Source organism: Setaria italica, chromosome IX, assembly GCF_000263155.2.
Source record: "Setaria italica strain Yugu1 chromosome IX, Setaria_italica_v2.0, whole genome shotgun sequence".
Lineage (NCBI taxonomy): Eukaryota > Viridiplantae > Streptophyta > Magnoliopsida > Poales > Poaceae > Setaria > Setaria italica.
The window spans coordinates 20838445-20845232 of record NC_028458.1 but is presented as its reverse complement, the minus strand read 5'-3'; the positions used below and the strand labels follow the sequence as shown (position 1 = coordinate 20845232).

Sequence of the window (6788 nt, the reverse complement as noted above, 5' to 3'; positions counted from 1 at the left end):
TGCCCTCCTATCGCACAAATCGACTACAACCCTATGAAATCGACTACACTACTCATGCTACATCTAAGTGGGCGTACCTGACCGTGTCGCCTTCCATCTGCGCGGTGCCCTTCCACAATCACCAATGCGCGGGCCTTCGATTCAATCCAGCGCCATTGATTGACTGCTCGCTCCAGTTCAATTCGCCTCCAGTCACGGCGCTAGGGTCAGGGGACGGGGACGGTGAGAGTGCATCGGGGGAATGGAGCAGCTGCCGGGTAGTAGACGCTTCGGACAGGGGCAATTCCGATCATACGAGATTCCTCACAGTAACCGTACGCCTGCAGGTGGGTCCAACAACGTCCCGGGCATACAAAATGGCATGTTTCAAACTACTGCGAAATTGTAATGGCCTGCATCCTATGAATCAAACAGTAGTAGTGTGTGTAAAAACTTGCAAATTGTAATGGTACATATCCAATTAACCCTTGCTTTTAGTGCAGCTACACTTATGCGTTGTATATAACAAAAATTAATTCAAACCAAACATACCGATAATTATTTTTTCCGCTCCCCGATGAAAAGCATGAAATTCGTGAAAATTCGATTGAACCATGGCTGTTTCTACTCTATATTTGCCTGTTCAATTTCATATTTTTTAAGCGTAAATACCATCAAGTCACAACAAATGGTGTTGCATGAAGAGCAGGGCGCTGACGTTGCTGATGCTCTTCTCGATGCTAACGAGTAGTTTTCAATACCAGCGGTGGTGGTCGATTACATGAATTGGCAAGCAGGCTAAGAATATGATGCAGTTTGTACCCGAGGGTTGTGCATGGGCTGGCATGGCTCGCAGCGGCTTGTGCTATGGGCCATGGTTGGGCCAAGGCAAAGGCTTGTCGGGTCGTGTAGGCTTTGCTCGATGTGCCTAGCATGCCTAGCATTCTCGCCTGTTCCTTGCGTAGGTAGTCTCGCCTAGAAGCAGCGCTTGGTAAGAAGAACGGGTCATGCCTTGCCAGATCTGCACAGCCCAATTGCTAGTTGTATATAGTCAGTCTCTTGATAGTGCATCATTCTCAGAGGTAGGGGACCTCCAATAAAATTAATATAAATCAGTTTACTTAAGCAGAAGGGAAAAATATAGGTTTTACAAGGCTGGTTTTTCATTGTTTATTTACTAACTAAAATTGAAATGAACCATGGGCCAAAGCAACTTACTAGTAACTAATGAGAAATGCATGCATCACGAAGAGATTGGCATTGATTGGTTCATGAAAAAAGAATTGAAAAATAAAAGAAAATGTTGCCGACAGTGATTTTTCTTGGAAATGTTGGTTCAGGATTCTTGGTTGCTTCTTTTTGTTTCTTGCTCAAAGAATGTTCAAAGTAGACTAGAAAACTCTAGCCAGATAATAAGATATTGTAAAGAGAAGCAATACCTCGGCCACTTAAATAAAATTAAAGAACCTTCAGAAATTATTGATATTATGTGTTGAGCATTCCCAACATACACTTACACGTGCACCCGTCTTTTTTGTTTTTAACCCTTTTTTGAAAGATTCTTACAAATAGATCCTTGGAGATCCTTGGAGGTAACATTTAAAAATCTAAACCCTTAACTCAGCACCATCATTGGTGGCGCCAAGCTTACATGTCTCGGCGTCAGAGGGTTTGGCGACCTAGCCGTTGGCGACATGGACGCTGACATGGCAGCTAGCTTGGCGCCATCCACCCTAGCGCCAAGCTTGCCGCCGTAGATCTTGGCGCCAAGCTGTTATCCTATAGCTCCTGGCGTTCGAAATGAAACAAGTATAATTGTTCCGAGGAGCATGCAACAACCACACTGCGGTTCAGCTAGTTAGGACACATGCACCTTATCCCAAAGGCTTGGGTTCAAACCCTAGTGTTGAATCTTTTTTTCGCCCTGGCTTAGATTCAGTGCTGGGGTTCGAACCTAAGTTTTTGGGATAAGGTGCATGCGTTCTAACCAGTTGAATCACAATGTGGTTGTTGCATGCTCCTCTGAACAATTATAGTTGTTTCATTTCAAACGCCAGGAGTTATAGGGTAATAGCTTGGCGTCGATCTATGGCGCCGAGCTTGGCGTCAAGATCTACGGCGCCAAGCTTGCCAACAGGGTGGATGGTGCCAAGCTGGCTGCCATGTCAGCGTCCACGTTGCCAACGGTGCTACGATCTACGCACCAAACCCTCTGGCGCCGAGATATGTAAGCTTGGCGCCACCAATGATGGCACCGAGCTAAGGGTCCAGATTTTGAAATGTTACTTCCATCTTTAAAAGAAGGGCTAAAAAAACAAAAAAGATGTGCACAAACGTCGAATGCCCAAAACAAGGAGAGCTAAAACAATAATAACATGTGCGTGGACGTGCAATCTGGTTGTTGCGGGCAACTGTGTGCGTGGAGATCTAGGCCCCTAGAATCGACGCAAAACGTGGTCGGCCTGGTCCTGCAGCAGTTCCCACACGTCCATAACGTGCTGCATGTCGGTCATGGAACCGCCGACGGCGAGGCGGATCATGAACTTGCCGTCCACCACGAAGTGCGTCATGAACGCCCGCCCGCTCTCGTTCAACGCCGCGAGGAGCTTCCGGTTCACGTTGTTCACCGCCGCCTCGTCTCCCACGGACCTTGGCCGGAGTCGGAAGCATACGAGAGAGAACCTCCTCGGAACCACCACCTCGAAGCGCTCGTCCGCAGCCACCGTCTGCTCGAACCACTTGGCTGCTGCGACGTGTCGGCGAACGTGCGCGCGTAGGCCGTCGGCTCCGTAGCGCCGCAGCACGACCCAGAGCTTGATGGCGCGGAACCGGCGCGACATGGAGATCTGCCAGTCCTTGTAGTCTATGGCGGCCGGCTTCCCCGTGCCGTTCGTGCCCACGTTCTTGAGGTACTCCGGATCGGTGGACAGCGCGGAGGTTAGGGCACGGGGGCTCGCCACCCACAGGCAGCAGCAGTCCGTGTTGGTGAGGAACCACTTGTGCGGGTTCATGCTTACCGAGTCCGCGAGCTCGGCGCCGTCGAGGTAGCCCTGGAACTCAGGCAGATGGCCGCGCTGCCGCGTACGCGGCGTCGACGTGCAGCCACATGCCGTGGCGCCGCGCCTCCTCCGCCGCGCAACGGGGTCGGGCCGCGCCGAAGCCCCGTTGTGCCCACCGTGGCACAGAGGTACAGGGGCACAAGGCCGCTGGCGACGTCACGATTAGACGGCGGCGCGAACGGCGTCGGCGGTCAGTCCGTACCCGGAGGACGCCGACGTCGGGATGACGCGGAAGTTGGACGGCGGGGATGCCGACAAGCCGCGCGCCCTTCTGGAACGTGGCGTGCGTCTGGTCGGAGGCGTAGACAACAAGCTTCGTGATGGCCTCGTGCCCCAGCTTGGCCATCGCGCGGTCCCGCGCGGCGGCGAGCGTGCACACCACGGCCTCGCACGTGCTCCCCTGCAGGACGCCGCCGCCACCGCCCGAGAAGAGTAACCGCTGCGGCAGCCCGAGCAGCTTACCCATCCAGTCCACCACGACGGCCTCAAGCTCGGCTGCGGCCGGCGACGCGGCCCACACGAATGGGACGACGTTGAGGCCGACGGACAGCATCTCGCCGGCGAACCCGGCGGCACTGGCGTTCATGGGGAAGTAGGCGAAGAAGTTGGGGCTCTGCCAGTGGGTGAGCCCCGGCAGGATGTCCCGCCGCACGTCCTCCAGTACGTCCTCCAACGGCTCGCCGTGCTCCGGCGCCGCCCCGGGGAGCAGCTTGCGTAGCAGGCCCGGCTCGAGGTCGGCCGCCCGGACCGGGTACTTGTCGACGCCGCGGTAGTACTCGGCGAGGAAGTCCACGACGGCGCGTGACTCGCCGGAGAAGGCCTCGGGGTCCAGTGGACGTAGTGACGCGTCGAGTGGCAAGCTGCCCATCGCCGACAATTACCTACTGCTGTAGCTACGTCGTCTACGGGAGGCCTAGCTGTATACAGAATTACAGATCAAATAAAAGCTATTGAACCTGTTTGTTTAGGCTTCAGTTTTGGCACGGCTGCAGCATGCTGCTTGGGGTCGTTTATATAGTGCAATTGCGCATATGCGCATTTAATTAAGTTGGGTGAAGCGTCTCTGTCTCGTTAGAGGCCACCTTGTGTTTACATGAGCTGGGAAGAGCGCTCATCCTCATGCGTGGCTTACAGCTACAGCAGCAAGAATTTGACTAGTAAACTAGGATATGTAGTTGCCTAGACTACAAGATACAAACTCCACTTGAACCTTTTTACAATGTTCTAGAACAGGGGATTCCGATTCTACCAATCTTGACAAGCAAGATCAATACAATTATATTTTTAATATGTACTAAGAAGAGATGTAAACCTTGATTACAATGACGTAATTAAACATGGCCAACAAGAACAACCAAAGACATGAAGAGATGAATAGTTGGGGTTCTTAGAGTGAAGATGCTCCATGGGAGTTTGATAATTCATCACTTTTCTAGGCTTCACCTCGAAGAGGCATAGAGCGTTAGCTAAAAGAGAAGTCCTGTTCCAACGATACGATTATGCTTTCTTTCAGCTGACCGTTTTGCTTACGAGCGTAATCACAAGAAACATGGTGAATGAGCAACCCCGATCTATTGAGAGAAAGAGTTTAATTTCTGATATTCTCCGCAAAGAAATGTGGTATGCACAAGAGGGACAGAATAACCCCATTTCTAGTTCAGCTGCATTTATTTGGTACAATATAGCTTATCTGCAAACCTCTGTTTTCTTTTACCATCGAAGTTGGTAACCAAGACATGGTACAAATTGTAGTTTTAACAGTAATAGGAAATGGCGAACAAGCGTCACGTCGCCACTTCAAAAAATAGTGCAACAACGAAACATATATAACAATACCACTTTTATATCACAGAGCCTAAATCGTAGTGGTTCGTTCAAACTTATGAAGTTAGAATTAATCTACATGCATGAACCCTTAACTCTAAACCTTGGTGTAGTTAAAATGTTCTTCTTTTGTCAAAACTTTAAAGATATATAAGAGTAAAAGCAAGCAAGAAAGAGCGTGTGTCTGGCTTTGAGCTCGAAGAGAATAAGGCTAAGGCCTTACACACTACATCAACGCATTATTGTCCTCAATAATATGTCCACATTATATTATGGGGCCGGGTCTAATAAGGATCCAAGCAATAAAATTGCATGCAAGCATAAAGCTAAAGATGTCGACGTACCACACTATACATGCACATGAAACACATGAAACAGATGCATACAAGTCCTCTCTTCCTACTAAAAAAACATTCCCAGATTATATTTGTTTTCCTTGACGGATTCTGTAAGTTATGTATGCATTTCCCCATGGTACGGTCATCTATATTTGTACCCCCTATATAATTTATCAGCGTTTCGTTTTTACAGCCACACCGTAGAAGACCAGATCTCTTGATAGCCCTTCCTCATGGAGTCCGTTGGTTTCGGACGCTTGGACGACGAATCCCAAGGTCATTGCAATTGGAAAAGAATCCCAAAAAATGGCGTGCAACGACCACGTACGTGTGCAACTCTCATGTACAATAATCTATAAAGATCCAAAACCTCACTCAGAGTTACACCCGTACCCCTCACAAAAGGACCCACTTGATAGGTCTGGAGGGGTACTAAAGTTTTGAGAAGGGGTAAAAACAGCACTTTCTAAAATGGTTCTGCCTTTTTGCCGTTTCTTTTTTCACCGTAAAAACGAATTCTACCCACATGCGTACCCACCTCATCCCACCCCGTTAATTTTGCATCCAGATCACCGTACCCCCTTCGCTTGCCATGTTTGGTGCTTACATGGTCGTCCTGCCCCCTAATTTTGCATCCAGATTTTTTGTTCATGATTTTTTCTCACGAGATCATCCTACGTCCACACCTATGCATGTTAATTACGATGAAAGGAAGCTTATTCACGTTGTTTCCTTTTGCTTGAAATCCTGTCATTTGTTTCCTTTTCCTTCTGGTTGGTGAATCATGTCATAATATTGTTTTCTTCTACTTGAATCACATCAAGAACGACATCTCCTTTCGGGCAGCCATTGCTGTGCACCTCCAAACCGTATTCGGTGATAATTGGCAGCCATTGCCGGTTGACGCCTCCAAGACATAGACCTCCACGTCCGGTTTGCCGATCCTACCCAACGCACATAGATGCCTCCAAGTTCACCTTGCCGGCACATCGGCAAAGAGCAGGCCGACATTGCAGTAAATTGAAGGCAAGGTCAGGCCCTCCACGCTATTCTTGATGTCCTTTTGTCTAGAGTTTACAATTCGAATGTTTTCTATTTTCAGCACCTTTTCGACGCCATTGGCCATCGCCCTGCTAACTTTCTACGATCACGGCTGGCTTCTGGCTGCGGCGTTCATGGTTGCTAAGATGAGCTCGTGTCGTGTGTATGAGGTGGCATGGATGAAATCACGAAAAGATCAGTACCAGTTCCTCTTACCAGCACATGCTTAGTTTTACACCCAAATAATGTTTTGTGTCTCCTCACTACCACAGATGATTAGTGTAATAAACCACCATTAGATCGATTAAGTCTTATGATCTCATCCCTGGCAAGGAGAGGAAAGTTGAGCCACCGTTCCTATTTTTTTCTGTCTGTATTTTCCTTCTCTGAATTTTTTTCCAAAATACGGTGAGCTGAACTTTGAGTATCATAGCTCTGCTGATAACAAGACACAATGCATGCGTCCACACCCTTGTTTGCATTTTCCAACAATAAATCCACGATTTTACCTGAGAGGGATATAGAAGAATTAGGCTATATACTCCTG

At 48.9% G+C, this 6788-nt stretch overlaps 1 pseudogene; it reads right to left on the bottom strand.

Moving 5' to 3' along the window:
- Positions 1 to 1432: 1432 nt before the first annotated feature.
- LOC101765256 lies at positions 1433 to 4020 on the bottom strand (annotated as a pseudogene).
- Between the last annotated feature and the right edge of the window lie 2768 nt (positions 4021 to 6788).